This window comes from Bombus huntii, chromosome 10, assembly GCF_024542735.1.
Source record: "Bombus huntii isolate Logan2020A chromosome 10, iyBomHunt1.1, whole genome shotgun sequence".
NCBI lineage: Eukaryota > Metazoa > Arthropoda > Insecta > Hymenoptera > Apidae > Bombus > Bombus huntii.
The window spans coordinates 9013492-9034521 of record NC_066247.1 but is presented as its reverse complement, the minus strand read 5'-3'; positions in this window follow the sequence as shown (position 1 = coordinate 9034521).

Here is a 21030-nt window from a genome sequence, read left to right as displayed (position 1 = left end):
ACGTTATAACGTTATATGATATGACGTTATATCATATAACGTAATACGTTATAACGTTATACCATATGACGTAATACCATATAACGTAATACGTTATAACATTATACCATATAACGTAATACGTTATAACGTTATACCATATAACGTAATAGGTTATAACGTTATACCATATGACGTTATGTCATATAACGTAATACGTTATAACGTTATGTCATATAACGTAATACGTTATAACGTTATACCATATAACGTAATACGTTACAACGTTATACCATATAACGTAATACGTTACAACGTTATACCATATGACGTTACATCGTATAACGTAATACGTTATAGCGTTATACCATATAACGTAATACGTTATAACGTTACACCATATGACGTTATACCATATAACGTAATACGTTATAACGTTATACCATATAACATGATATGTTATAACGATATACCATATGACGTATTACGTTATAACGTTATATGATATGACGTTATATCATATAACGTAATACGTTATAACGTTATACCATATGACGTAATACCATATATCGTAATACGTTATAACGTTATACCATATAACGTAATACGTTATAACGTTATACCATATAACGTAATACGTTATAACGTTATACCACATAACGTAATACGTTATAACGTTACACCATATGACGTTATATCATATAACGTAATACGTTATAACGTTATACCATATGACGTTATTCCATATAACGTAATACGTTATAACGTTATACCATATGACGTAATACCATATAACGTAATACGTTATAACGTTATACCATATGACGTTATATCATATAACGTAATACGTTATAACGTTATACCATATAACGTAATACGTTATAACGTTATACCATATAACGTAATACGTTATAACGTTATACCTCATAACGTAATACGTTATAACGTTACACCATATGACGTTATATCATATAACGTAATACGATATAACGTTATACCATATAACGTAATACGTTATAACGTTATACCACATAACGTAATACGTTATAACGTTACACCATATGACGTTATATCATATAACGTAATACGTTATAACGTTATACCATATGACGTTATTCCATATAACGTAATACGTTATAACGTTATACCATATAACGTAATACGTTATAACGTTATACCATATAACGTAATACGTTATAACGTTATACCATATAACGTAATATGTTATAACGTTATACCATATAACGTAATACGTTATAACGTTATACCATATGACGTAATACCATATAACGTAATACGTTATAACGTTATACCATATAACGTAATACGTTACAACGTTATACCATATAACGTAATACGTTATAACGTTATACCACATAACGTAATACGTTATAACGTTACACCATATGACGTTATATCATATAACGTAATACGTTATAACGTTATACCATATGACGTTATTCCATATAACGTAATACGTTATAACGTTATACCATATGACGTAATACCATATAACGTAATACGTTATAACGTTATACCATATGACGTTATATCATATAACGTAATACGTTATAACGTTATACCATATAACGTAATACGTTATAACGTTATACCATATAACGTAATACGTTATAACGTTATACCACATAACGTAATACGTTATAACGTTACACCATATGACGTTATATCATATAACGTAATACGATATAACGTTATACCATATAACGTAATACGTTATAACGTTATACCACATAACGTAATACGTTATAACGTTACACCATATGACGTTATATCATATAACGTAATACGTTATAACGTTATACCATATGACGTTATTCCATATAACGTAATACGTTATAACGTTATACCATATAACGTAATACGTTATAACGTTATACCATATGACGTAATACCATATAACGTAATACGTTATAACGTTATACCATATAACGTAATACGTTACAACGTTATACCATATAACGTAATACGTTATAACGTTATACCATATAACATGATATGTTATAACTATATACCATATGACGTATTACGTTATAACGTTATATGATATGACGTTATATCATATAACGTAATACGTTATAACGTTATACCATATGACGTAATACCATATATCGTAATACGTTATAACGTTATACCATATAACGTAATACGTTATAACGTTATACCATATAACGTAATACGTTACAACGTTATACCATATGACGTTACATCGTATAACGTAATACGTTATAGCGTTATACCATATAACGTAATACGTTATAACGTTACACCATATGACGTTATACCATATAACGTAATACGTTATAACGTTATACCATATAACATGATATGTTATAACGATATACCATATGACGTATTACGTTATAACGTTATATGATATGACGTTATATCATATAACGTAATACGTTATAACGTTATACCATATGACGTAATACCATATATCGTAATACGTTATAACGTTATACCATATAACGTAATACGATATAACGTTATACCATATAACGTAATACGTTATAACGTTATACCACATAACGTAATACGTTATAACGTTACACCATGTGACGTTATATCATATAACGTAATACGTTATAACGTTATACCATATGACGTAATACCATTTAACGTAATACGTTATAACGTTATACCATATGACGTTATATCATATAACGTAATACGTTATAACGTTATACCATATAACGTAATACGTTATAACGTTATACCATATAACGTAATACGTTATAACGTTATACCACATAGCGTAATACGTTATAACGTTACACCATATGACGTTATATCATATAACGTAATACGATATAACGTTATACCATATAACGTAATACGTTATAACGTTATACCACATAACGTAATACGTTATAACGTTACACCATATGACGTTATATCATATAACGTAATACGTTATAACGTTATACCATATGACGTTATTCCATATAACGTAATACGTTATAACGTTATACCATATAACATGATATGTTATAACGATATACCATATGACGTATTACGTTATAACGTTATATGATATGACGTTATATCATATAACGTAATACGTTATAACGTTATACCATATGACGTAATACCATATATCGTAATACGTTATAACGTTATACCATATAACGTAATACGTTATAACGTTATACCATATAACGTAATACGTTATAACGTTATACCACATAACGTAATACGTTATAACGTTACACCATGTGACGTTATATCATATAACGTAATACGTTATAACGTTATACCATATGACGTAATACCATATAACGTAATACGTTATAACGTTATACCATATGACGTTATATCATATAACGTAATACGTTATAACGTTATACCATATAACGTAATACGTTATAACGTTATACCATATAACGTAATACGTTATAACGTTATACCACATAGCGTAATACGTTATAACGTTACACCATATGACGTTATATCATATAACGTAATACGTTATAACGTTATACCATATGACGTTATGCCATATGACGTAATACCATATATCGTAATACGTTATAACGTTATACCATATAACGTAATACGTTATAACGTTATACCATATAACGTAATACGTTATAACGTTATACCACATAACGTAATACGTTATAACGTTACACCATGTGACGTTATATCATATAACGTAATACGTTATAACGTTATACCATATGACGTAATACCATATAACGTAATACGTTATAACGTTATACCATATGACGTTATATCATATAACGTAATACGTTATAACGTTATACCATATAACGTAATACGTTATAACGTTATACCATATAACGTAATACGTTATAACGTTATACCACATAGCGTAATACGTTATAACGTTACACCATATGACGTTATATCATATAACGTAATACGTTATAACGTTATACCATATGACGTTATTCCATATAACGTAATACGTTATAACGTTATACCATATAACGTAATACGTTATAACGTTATACCATATGACGTAATACCATATAACGTAATACGTTATAACGTTATACCATATAACGTAATACGTTACAACGTTATACCATATAACGTAATACGTTATAACGTTATACCATATAACATGATATGTTATAACGATATACCATATGACGTATTACGTTATAACGTTATATGATATGACGTTATATCATATAACGTAATACGTTATAACGTTATACCATATGACGTAATACCATATATCGTAATACGTTATAACGTTATACCATATAACGTAATACGTTATAACGTTATACCATATAACGTAATACGTTACAACGTTATACCATATGACGTTACATCGTATAACGTAATACGTTATAGCGTTATAAGATATAACGTAATACGTTATAACGTTACACCATATGACGTTATACCATATAACGTAATACGTTATAACGTTATACCATATAACATGATATGTTATAACGATATACCATATGACGTATTACGTTATAACGTTATATGATATGACGTTATATCATATAACGTAATACGTTATAACGTTATACCATATAACGTAATACGTTATAACGTTATACCACATAGCGTAATACGTAATAACGTTACACCATGTGACGTTATATCATATAACGTAATACGTTATAACGTTATACCATATGACGTAATACCATATAACGTAATACGTTATAACGTTATACCATATAACGTAATACGTTATAACGTTATACCATATAACGTAATACGTTATAACGTTATACCACATAACGTAATACGTTATAACGTTACACCATGTGACGTTATATCATATAACGTAATACGTTATAACGTTATACCATATGACGTAATACCATATAACGTAATACGTTATAACGTTATACCATATGACGTTATATCATATAACGTAATACGTTATAACGTTATACCATATAACGTAATACGTTATAACGTTATACCATATAACGTAATACGTTATAACGTTATACCACATAGCGTAATACGTTATAACGTTACACCATATGACGTTATATCATATAACGTAATACGATATAACGTTATACCATATAACGTAATACGTTATAACGTTATACCACATAACGTAATACGTTATAACGTTACACCATATGACGTTATATCATATAACGTAATACGTTATAACGTTATACCATATGACGTTATTCCATATAACGTAATACGTTATAACGTTATACCATATAACGTAATACGTTATAACGTTATACCATATGACGTAATACCATATAACGTAATACGTTATAACGTTATACCATATAACGTAATACGTTACAACGTTATACCATATAACGTAATACGTTATAACGTTATACCATATGACGTTATGTCATATAACGTGATACGTTATAACGTTATACCATATAACGTAATACGTTATAACGTTATACCATATAACATGATATGTTATAACGATATACCATATGACGTATTACGTTATAACGTTATATGATATGACGTTATATCATATAACGTAATACGTTATAAAGTTATACCATATGACGTAATACCATATAACGTAATACGTTATAACGTTATACCATATAACGTAATACGTTATAACGTTATACCATATAACGTAATAGGTTATAACGTTATACCATATGACGTTATGTCATATAACGTAATACGTTATAACGTTATGTCATATAACGTAATACGTTATAACGTTATACCATATAACGTAATACGTTACAACGTTATACCATATAACGTAATACGTTACAACGTTATACCATATGACGTTACATCGTATAACGTAATACGTTATAGCGTTATACCATATAACGTAATACGTTATAACGTTACACCATATGACGTTATACCATATAACGTAATACGTTATAACGTTATACCATATAACATGATATGTTATAACGATATACCATATGACGTATTACGTTATAACGTTATATGATATGACGTTATATCATTTAACGTAATACGTTATAACGTTATACCATATGACGTAATACCATATATCGTAATACGTTATAACGTTATACCATATAACGTAATACGTTATAACGTTATACCATATAACGTAATACGTTATAACGTTATACCACATAACGTAATACGTTATAACGTTACACCATATGACGTTATATCATATAACGTAATACGTTATAACGTTATACCATATGACGTTATTCCATATAACGTAATACGTTATAACGTTATACCATATGACGTAATACCATATAACGTAATACGTTATAACGTTATACCATATGACGTTATATCATATAACGTAATACGTTATAACGTTATACCATATAACGTAATACGTTATAACGTTATACCACATAACGTAATACGTTATAACGTTACACCATATGACGTTATATCATATAACGTAATACGTTATAACGTTATACCATATGACGCTATTCCATATAACGTAATACGTTATAACGTTATACCATATAACGTAATACGTTATAACGTTATACCATATGACGTAATAGGTTATAACGTTATACCATATGACGTTATGTCATATAACGTGATACGTTATAACGTTATACCATATAACGTAATACGTTATAACGTTATACCATATAACATGATATGTTATAACGATATACCATATGACGTATTACGTTATAACGTTATATGATATGACGTTATATCATATAACGTAATACGTTATAACGTTATACCATATGACGTAATACCATATAACGTAATACGTTATAACGTTATACCATATAACGTAATACGTTATAACGTTATACCATATAACGTAATAGGTTATAACGTTATACCATATGACGTTATGTCATATAACGTAATACGTTATAACGTTATGTCATATAACGTAATACGTTATAACGTTATAAAATATAACGTAATACGTTACAACGTTATACCATATAACGTAATACGTTACAACGTTATACCATATGACGTTACATCGTATAACGTAATACGTTATAGCGTTATACCATATAACGTAATACGTTATAACGTTACACCATATGACGTTATACCATATAACGTAATACGTTATAACGTTATACCATATAACATGATATGTTATAACGATATACCATATGACGTATTACGTTATAACGTTATATGATATGACGTTATATCATATAACGTAATACGTTATAACGTTATACCATATGACGTAATACCATATATCGTAATACGTTATAACGTTATACCATATAACGTAATACGTTATAACGTTATACCATATAACGTAATACGTTATAACGTTATACCACATAACGTAATACGTTATAACGTTACACCATATGACGTTATATCATATAACGTAATACGTTATAACGTTATACCATATGACGTTATTCCATATAACGTAATACGTTATAACGTTATACCATATGACGTAATACCATATAACGTAATACTTTATAACGCTATACCATATGACGTTATATCATATAACGTAATACGTTATAACGTTATACCATATAACGTAATACGTTATAACGTTATACCATATGACATTATTCCATATAACGTAATACGTTATAACGTTATACCACATAACGTAATACGTTATAACGTTACACCATATGACGTTATATCATATAACGTAATACGTTATAACGTTATACCATATGACGTTATTCCATATAACGTAATACGTTATAACGTTATACCATATGACGTAATACCATATAACGTAATACGTTATAACGTTATATCATATGACGTTATACCATATAACGTAATACGTTATAACGTTATACCATATAACGTAATACGTTATAACGTTATACCATATAACGTAATACGTTATAACGTTATACCATATAACATGATATGTTATAACGATATACCATATGACGTATTACGTTATAACGTTATATGATATGACGTTATATCATTTAACGTAATACGTTATAACGTTATACCATATGACGTAATACCATATATCGTAATACGTTATAACGTTATACCATATAACGTAATACGTTATAACGTTATACCATATAACGTAATACGTTATAACGTTATACCACATAACGTAATACGTTATAACGTTACACCATATGACGTTATATCATATAACGTAATACGTTATAACGTTATACCATATGACGTTATTCCATATAACGTAATACGTTATAACGTTATACCATATGACGTAATACCATATAACGTAATACGTTATAACGTTATACCATATGACGTTATATCATATAACGTAATACGTTATAACGTTATACCATATAACGTAATACGTTATAACGTTATACCACATAACGTAATACGTTATAACGTTACACCATATGACGTTATATCATATAACGTAATACGTTATAACGTTATACCATATGACGCTATTCCATATAACGTAATACGTTATAACGTTATACCATATAACGTAATACGTTATAACGTTATACCATATGACGTAATAGGTTATAACGTTATACCATATGACGTTATGTCATATAACGTGATGCGTTATAACGTTATACCATATAACGTAATACGTTATAACGTTATACCATATAACATGATATGTTATAACGATATACCATATGACGTATTACGTTATAACGTTATATGATATGACGTTATATCATATAACGTAATACGTTATAACGTTATACCATATGACGTAATACCATATAACGTAATACGTTATAACGTTATACCATATAACGTAATACGTTATAACGTTATACCATATAACGTAATAGGTTATAACGTTATACCATATGACGTTATGTCATATAACGTAATACGTTATAACGTTATGTCATATAACGTAATACGTTATAACGTTATACCATATAACGTAATACGTTACAACGTTATACCATATAACGTAATACGTTACAACGTTATACCATATGACGTTACATCGTATAACGTAATACGTTATAGCGTTATACCATATAACGTAATACGTTATAACGTTACACCATATGACGTTATACCATATAACGTAATACGTTATAACGTTATACCATATAACATGATATGTTATAACGATATACCATATGACGTATTACGTTATAACGTTATATGATATGACGTTATATCATATAACGTAATACGTTATAACGTTATACCATATGACGTAATACCATATATCGTAATACGTTATAACGTTATACCATATAACGTAATACGTTATAACGTTATACCATATAACGTAATACGTTATAACGTTATACCACATAACGTAATACGTTATAACGTTACACCATATGACGTTATATCATATAACGTAATACGTTATAACGTTATACCATATGACGTTATTCCATATAACGTAATACGTTATAACGTTATACCATATGACGTAATACCATATAACGTAATACGTTATAACGCTATACCATATGACGTTATATCATATAACGTAATACGTTATAACGTTATACCATATAACGTAATACGTTATAACGTTATACCACATAACGTAATACGTTATAACGTTACACCATGTGACGTTATATCATATAACGTAATACGTTATAACGTTATACCATATGACGTAATACCATATAACGTAATACGTTATAACGTTATACCATATGACGTTATATCATATAACGTAATACGTTATAACGTTATACCATATAACGTAATACGTTATAACGTTATACCATATAACGTAATACGTTATAACGTTATACCACATAGCGTAATACGTTATAACGTTACACCATATGACGTTATATCATATAACGTAATACGTTATAACGTTATACCATATGACGTTATTCCATATAACGTAATACGTTATAACGTTATACCATATAACGTAATACGTTATAACGTTATACCATATGACGTAATACCATATAACGTAATACGTTATAACGTTATACCATATAACGTAATACGTTACAACGTTATACCATATAACGTAATACGTTATAACGTTATACCATATAACATGATATGTTATAACGATATACCATATGACGCATTACGTTATAACGTTATATGATATGACGTTATATCATATAACGTAATACGTTATAACGTTATACCATATGACGTAATACCATATATCGTAATACGTTATAACGTTATACCATATAACGTAATACGTTATAACGTTATACCATATAACGTAATACGTTACAACGTTATACCATATGACGTTACATCGTATAACGTAATACGTTATAGCGTTATAAGATATAACGTAATACGTTATAACGTTACACCATATGACGTTATACCATATAACGTAATACGTTATAACGTTATACCATATAACATGATATGTTATAACGATATACCATATGACGTATTACGTTATAACGTTATATGATATGACGTTATATCATATAACGTAATACGTTATAACGTTATACCATATGACGTAATACCATATATCGTAATACGTTATAACGTTATACCATATAACGTAATACGTTATAACGTTATACCATATAACGTAATACGTTATAACGTTATACCACATAACGTAATACGTTATAACGTTACACCATGTGACGTTATATCATATAACGTAATACGTTATAACGTTATACCATATGACGTAATACCATATAACGTAATACGTTATAACGTTATACCATATGACGTTATATCATATAACGTAATACGTTATAACGTTATACCATATAACGTAATACGTTATAACGTTATACCATATAACGTAATACGTTATAACGTTATACCACATAGCGTAATACGTTATAACGTTACACCATATGACGTTATATCATATAACGTAATACGATATAACGTTATACCATATAACGTAATACGTTATAACGTTATACCACATAACGTAATACGTTATAACGTTACACCATATGACGTTATATCATATAACGTAATACGTTATAACGTTATACCATATGACGTTATTCCATATAACGTAATACGTTATAACGTTATACCATATAACGTAATACGTTATAACGTTATACCATATGACGTAATACCATATAACGTAATACGTTATAACGTTATACCATATAACGTAATACGTTACAACGTTATACCATATAACGTAATACGTTATAACGTTATACCATATGACGTTATGTCATATAACGTGATACGTTATAACGTTATACCATATAACGTAATACGTTATAACGTTATACCATATAACATGATATGTTATAACGATATACCATATGACGTATTACGTTATAACGTTATATGATATGACGTTATATCATATAACGTAATACGTTATAAAGTTATACCATATGACGTAATACCATATAACGTAATACGTTATAACGTTATACCATATAACGTAATACGTTATAACGTTATACCATATAACGTAATAGGTTATAACGTTATACCATATGACGTTATGTCATATAACGTAATACGTTATAACGTTATGTCATATAACGTAATACGTTATAACGTTATACCATATAACGTAATACGTTACAACGTTATACCATATAACGTAATACGTTACAACGTTATACCATATGACGTTACATCGTATAACGTAATACGTTATAGCGTTATACCATATAACGTAATACGTTATAACGTTACACCATATGACGTTATACCATATAACGTAATACGTTATAACGTTATACCATATAACATGATATGTTATAACGATATACCATATGACGTATTACGTTATAACGTTATATGATATGACGTTATATCATTTAACGTAATACGTTATAACGTTATACCATATGACGTAATACCATATATCGTAATACGTTATAACGTTATACCATATAACGTAATACGTTATAACGTTAAACCATATAACGTAATACGTTATAACGTTATACCACATAACGTAATACGTTATAACGTTACACCATATGACGTTATATCATATAACGTAATACGTTATAACGTTATACCATATGACGTTATTCCATATAACGTAATACGTTATAACGTTATACCATATGACGTAATACCATATAACGTAATACGTTATAACGTTATACCATATGACGTTATATCATATAACGTAATACGTTATAACGTTATACCATATAACGTAATACGTTATAACGTTATACCACATAACGTAATACGTTATAACGTTACACCATATGACGTTATATCATATAACGTAATACGTTATAACGTTATACCATATGACGCTATTCCATATAACGTAATACGTTATAACGTTATACCATATAACGTAATACGTTATAACGTTATACCATATGACGTAATAGGTTATAACGTTATACCATATGACGTTATGTCATATAACGTGATACGTTATAACGTTATACCATATAACGTAATACGTTATAACGTTATACCATATAACATGATATGTTATAACGATATACCATATGACGTATTACGTTATAACGTTATATGATATGACGTTATATCATATAACGTAATACGTTATAACGTTATACCATATGACGTAATACCATATAACGTAATACGTTATAACGTTATACCATATAACGTAATACGTTATAACGTTATACCATATAACGTAATAGGTTATAACGTTATACCATATGACGTTATGTCATATAACGTAATACGTTATAACGTTATGTCATATAACGTAATACGTTATAACGTTATAAAATATAACGTAATACGTTACAACGTTATACCATATAACGTAATACGTTACAACGTTATACCATATGACGTTACATCGTATAACGTAATACGTTATAGCGTTATACCATATAACGTAATACGTTATAACGTTACACCATATGACGTTATACCATATAACGTATTACGTTATAACGTTATACCATATAACATGATATGTTATAACGATATACCATATGACGTATTACGTTATAACGTTATATGATATGACGTTATATCATATAACGTAATACGTTATAACGTTATACCATATGACGTAATACCATATATCGTAATACGTTATAACGTTATACCATATAACGTAATACGTTATAACGTTATACCATATAACGTAATACGTTATAACGTTATACCACATAACGTAATACGTTATAACGTTACACCATATGACGTTATATCATATAACGTAATACGTTATAACGTTATACCATATGACGTTATTCCATATAACGTAATACGTTATAACGTTATACCATATGACGTAATACCATATAACGTAATACTTTATAACGCTATACCATATGACGTTATATCATATAACGTAATACGTTATAACGTTATACCATATAACGTAATACGTTATAACGTTATACCATATGACATTATTCCATATAACGTAATACGTTATAACGTTATACCACATAACGTAATACGTTATAACGTTACACCATATGACGTTATATCATATAACGTAATACGTTATAACGTTATACCATATGACGTTATTCCATATAACGTAATACGTTATAACGTTATACCATATGACGTAATACCATATAACGTAATACGTTATAACGTTATATCATATGACGTTATACCATATAACGTAATACGTTATAACGTTATACCATATAACGTAATACGTTATAACGTTATACCATATAACGTAATACGTTATAACGTTATACCATATAACATGATATGTTATAACGATATACCATATGACGTATTACGTTATAACGTTATATGATATGACGTTATATCATTTAACGTAATACGTTATAACGTTATACCATATGACGTAATACCATATATCGTAATACGTTATAACGTTATACCATATAACGTAATACGTTATAACGTTATACCATATAACGTAATACGTTATAACGTTATACCACATAACGTAATACGTTATAACGTTACACCATATGACGTTATATCATATAACGTAATACGTTATAACGTTATACCATATGACGTTATTCCATATAACGTAATACGTTATAACGTTATACCATATGACGTAATACCATATAACGTAATACGTTATAACGTTATACCATATCACGTTATATCATATAACGTAATACGTTATAACGTTATACCATATAACGTAATACGTTATAACGTTATACCACATAACGTAATACGTTATAACGTTACACCATATGACGTTATATCATATAACGTAATACGTTATAACGTTATACCATATGACGCTATTCCATATAACGTAATACGTTATAACGTTATACCATATAACGTAATACGTTATAACGTTATACCATATGACGTAATAGGTTATAACGTTATACCATATGACGTTATGTCATATAACGTGATGCGTTATAACGTTATACCATATAACGTAATACGTTATAACGTTATACCATATAACATGATATGTTATAACGATATACCATATGACGTATTACGTTATAACGTTATATGATATGACGTTATATCATATAACGTAATACGTTATAACGTTATACCATATGACGTAATACCATATAACGTAATACGTTATAACGTTATACCATATAACGTAATACGTTATAACGTTATACCATATAACGTAATAGGTTATAACGTTATACCATATGACGTTATGTCATATAACGTAATACGTTATAACGTTATGTCATATAACGTAATACGTTATAACGTTATACCATATAACGTAATACGTTACAACGTTATACCATATAACGTAATACGTTACAACGATATACCATATGACGTTACATCGTATAACGTAATACGTTATAGCGTTATAAGATATAACGTAATACGTTATAACGTTACACCATATAACGTAATACGTTATAACGTTATACCATATAACATGATATGTTATAACGATATACCATATGACGTATTACGTTATAACGTTATATGATATGACGTTATATCATATAACGTAATACGTTATAACGTTATACCATATGACGTAATACCATATATCGTAATACGTTATAACGTTATACCATATAACGTAATACGTTATAACGTTAAACCATATAACGTAATACGTTATAACGTTATACCACATAACGTAATACGTTATAACGTTACACCATGTGACGTTATATCATATAACGTAATACGTTATAACGTTATACCATATGACGTAATACCATATAACGTAATACGTTATAACGTTATACCATATGACGTTATATCATATAACGTAATACGTTATAACGTTATACCATATAACGTAATACGTTATAACGTTATACCATATAACGTAATACGTTATAACGTTATACCACATAGCGTAATACGTTATAACGTTACACCATATGACGTTATATCATATAACGTAATACGATATAACGTTATACCATATAACGTAATACGTTATAACGTTATACCACATAACGTAATACGTTATAACGTTACACCATATGACGTTATATCATATAACGTAATACGTTATAACGTTATACCATATGACGTTATTCCATATAACGTAATACGTTATAACGTTATACCATATAACGTAATACGTTATAACGTTATACCATATGACGTAATACCATATAACGTAATACGTTATAACGTTATACCATATAACGTAATACGTTACAACGTTATACCATATAACGTAATACGTTATAACGTTATACCATATGACGTTATGTCATATAACGTGATACGTTATAACGTTATACCATATAACGTAATACGTTATAACGTTATACCATATAACATGATATGTTATAACGATATACCATATGACGTATTACGTTATAACGTTATATGATATGACGTTATATCATATAACGTAATACGTTATAAAGTTATACCATATGACGTAATACCATATAACGTAATACGTTATAACGTTATACCATATAACGTAATACGTTATAACGTTATACCATATAACGTAATAGGTTATAACGTTATACCATATGACGTTATGTCATATAACGTAATACGTTATAACGTTATGTCATATAACGTAATACGTTATAACGTTATACCATATAACGTAATACGTTACAACGTTATACCATATAACGTAATACGTTACAACGTTATACCATATGACGTTACATCGTATAACGTAATACGTTATAGCGTTATACCATATAACGTAATACGTTATAACGTTACACCATATGACGTTATACCATATAACGTAATACGTTATAACGTTATACCATATAACATGATATGTTATAACGATATACCATATGACGTATTACGTTATAACGTTATATGATATGACGTTATATCATTTAACGTAATACGTTATAACGTTATACCATATGACGTAATACCATATATCGTAATACGTTATAACGTTATACCATATAACGTAATACGTTATAACGTTATACCATATAACGTAATACGTTATAACGTTATACCACATAACGTAATACGTTATAACGTTACACCATATGACGTTATATCATATAACGTAATACGTTATAACGTTATACCATATGACGTTATTCCATATAACGTAATACGTTATAACGTTATACCATATGACGTAATACCATATAACGTAATACGTTATAACGTTATACCATATGACGTTATATCATATAACGTAATACGTTATAACGTTATACCATATAACGTAATACGTTATAACGTTATACCACATAACGTAATACGTTATAACGTTACACCATATGACGTTATATCATATAACGTAATACGTTATAACGTTATACCATATGACGCTATTCCATATAACGTAATACGTTATAACGTTATACCATATAACGTAATATGTTATAACGTTATACCATATGACGTAATAGGTTATAACGTTATACCATATGACGTTATGTCATATAACGTGATACGTTATAACGTTATACCATATAACGTAATACGTTATAACGTTATACCATATAACATGATATGTTATAACGATATACCATATGACGTATTACGTTATAACGTTATATGATATGACGTTATATCATATAACGTAATACGTTATAACGTTATACCATATGACGTAATACCATATAACGTAATACGTTATAACGTTATACCATATAACGTAATACGTTATAACGTTATACCATATAACGTAATAGGTTATAACGTTATACCATATGACGTTATGTCATATAACGTAATACGTTATAACGTTATGTCATATAACGTAATACGTTATAACGTTATACCATATAACGTAATACGTTACAACGTTATACCATATAACGTAATACGTTACAACGTTATACCATATGACGTTACATCGTATAACGTAATACGTTATAGCGTTATACCATATAATGTAATACGTTATAACGTTACACCATATGACGTTATACCATATAACGTAATACTTTATAACGTTATACCATATAACATGATATGTTATAACGATATACCATATGACGTATTACGTTATAACGTTATATGATATGACGTTATATCATATAACGTAATACGTTATAACGTTATACCATATGACGTAATACCATATATCGTAATACGTTATAACGTTATACCATATAACGTAATACGTTATAACGTTATACCATATAACGTAATACGTTATAACGTTATACCACATAACGTAATACGTTATAACGTTACACCATATGACGTTATATCATATAACGTAATACGTTATAACGTTATACCATATGACGTTATTCCATATAACGTAATACGTTATAACGTTATACCATATGACGTAATACCATATAACGTAATACGTTATAACGCTATACCATATGACGTTATACCATATAACGTAATACGTTATAACGTTATACCATATAACGTAATACGTTATAACGTTATACCACATAACGTAATACGTTATAACGTTACACCATGTGACGTTATATCATATAACGTAATACGTTATAACGTTATACCATATGACGTAATACCATATAACGTAATACGTTATAACGTTATACCATATGACGTTATATCATATAACGTAATACGTTATAACGTTATACCATATAACGTAATACGTTATAACGTTATACCATATAACGTAATACGTTATAACGTTATACCACATAGCGTAATACGTTATAACGTTACACCATATGACGTTATATCATATAACGTAATACGTTATAACGTTATACCATATGACGTTATTCCATATAACGTAATACGTTATAACGTTATACCATATAACGTAATACGTTATAACGTTATACCATATGACGTAATACCATATAACGTAATACGTTATAACGTTATACCATATAACGTAATACGTTACAACGTTATACCATATAACGTAATACGTTATAACGTTATACCATATAACATGATATGTTATAACGATATACCATATGACGTATTACGTTATAACGTTATATGATATGACGTTATATCATATAACGTAATACGTTATAACGTTATACCATATGACGTAATACCATATATCGTAATACGTTATAACGTTATACCATATAACGTAATACGTTATAACGTTATACCATATAACGTAATACGTTACAACGTTATACCATATGACGTTACATCGTATAACGTAATACGTTATAGCGTTATAAGATATAACGTAATACGTTATAACGTTACACCATATGACGTTATACCATATAACGTAATACGTTATAACGTTATACCATATAACATGATATGTTATAACGATATACCATATGACGTATTACGTTATAACGTTATATGATATGACGTTATATCATATAACGTAATACGTTATAACGTTATACCATATGACGTAATACCATATATCGTAATACGTTATAACGTTATACCATATAACGTAATACGTTATAACGTTATACCATATAACGTAATACGTTATAACGTTATACCACATAACGTAATACGTTATAACGTTACACCATGTGACGTTATATCATATAACGTAATACGTTATAACGTTATACCATATGACGTAATACCATATAACGTAATACGTTATAACGTTATACCATATGACGTTATATCATATAACGTAATACGTTATAACGTTATACCATATAACGTAATACGTTATAACGTTATACCATATAACGTAATACGTTATAACGTTATACCACATAGCGTAATACGTTATAACGTTACACCATATGACGTTATATCATATAACGTAATACGATATAACGTTATACCATATAACGTAATACGTTATAACGTTATACCACATAACGTAATACGTTATAACGTTACACCATATGACGTTATATCATATAACGTAATACGTTATAACGTTATACCATATGACGTTATTCCATATAACGTAATACGTTATAACGTTATACCATATAACGTAATACGTTATAACGTTATACCATATGACGTAATACCATATAACGTAATACGTTATAACGTTATACCATATAACGTAATACGTTACAACGTTATACCATATAACGTAATACGTTATAACGTTATACCATATGACGTTATGTCATATAACGTGATACGTTATAACGTTATACCATATAACGTAATACGTTATAACGTTATACCATATAACATGATATGTTATAACGATATACCATATGACGTATTACGTTATAACGTTATATGATATGACGTTATATCATATAACGTAATACGTTATAAAGTTATATCATATGACGTATTACCATATAACGTAATACGTTATAACGTTATACCATATAACGTAATACGTTATAACGTTATACCATATAACGTAATAGGTTATAACGTTATACCATATGACGTTATGTCATATAACGTAATACGTTATAACGTTATGTCATATAACGTAATACGTTATAACGTTATACCATATAACGTAATACGTTACAACGTTATACCATATAACGTAATACGTTACAACGTTATACCATATGACGTTACATCGTATAACGTAATACGTTATAGCGTTATACCATATAACGTAATACGTTATAACGTTACACCATATGACGTTATACCATATAACGTAATACGTTATAACGTTATACCATATAACATGATATGTTATAACGATATACCATATGACGTATTACGTTATAACGTTATATGATATGACGTTATATCATTTAACGTAATACGTTATAACGTTATACCATATGACGTAATACCATATATCGTAATACGTTATAACGTTATACCATATAACGTAATACGTTATAACGTTATACCATATAACGTAATACGTTATAACGTTATACCACATAACGTAATACGTTATAACGTTACACCATATGACGTTATATCATATAACGTAATACGTTATAACGTTATACCATATGACGTTATTCCATATAACGTAATACGTTATAACGTTATACCATATGACGTAATACCATATAACGTAATACGTTATAACGTTATACCATATGACGTTATATCATATAACGTAATACGTTATAACGTTATACCATATAACGTAATACGTTATAACGTTATACCACATAACGTAATACGTTATAACGTTACACCATATGACGTTATATCATATAACGTAATACGTTATAACGTTATACCATATGACGCTATTCCATATAACGTAATACGTTATAACGTTATACCATATAACGTAATACGTTATAACGTTATACCATATGACGTAATAGGTTATAACGTTATACCATATGACGTTATGTCATATAACGTGATACGTTATAACGTTATACCATATAACGTAATACGTTATAACGTTATACCATATAACATGATATGTTATAACGATATACCATATGACGTATTACGTTATAACGTTATATGATATGACGTTATATCATATAACGTAATACGTTATAACGTTATACCATATGACGTAATACCATATAACGTAATACGTTATAACGTTATACCATATAACGTAATACGTTATAACGTTATACCATATAACGTAATAGGTTATAACGTTATACCATATGACGTTATGTCATATAACGTAATACGTTATAACGTTATGTCATATAACGTAATACGTTATAACGTTATACCATATAACGTAATACGTTACAACGTTATACCATATAACGTAATACGTTACAACGTTATACCATATGACGTTACATCGTATAACGTAATACGTTATAGCGTTATACCATATAACGTAATACGTTATAACGTTACACCATATGACGTTATACCATATAACGTAATACGTTATAACGTTATACCATATAACATGATATGTTATAACGATATACCATATGACGTATTACGTTATAACGTTATATGATATGACGTTATATCATATAACGTAATACGTTATAACGTTATACCATATGACGTAAT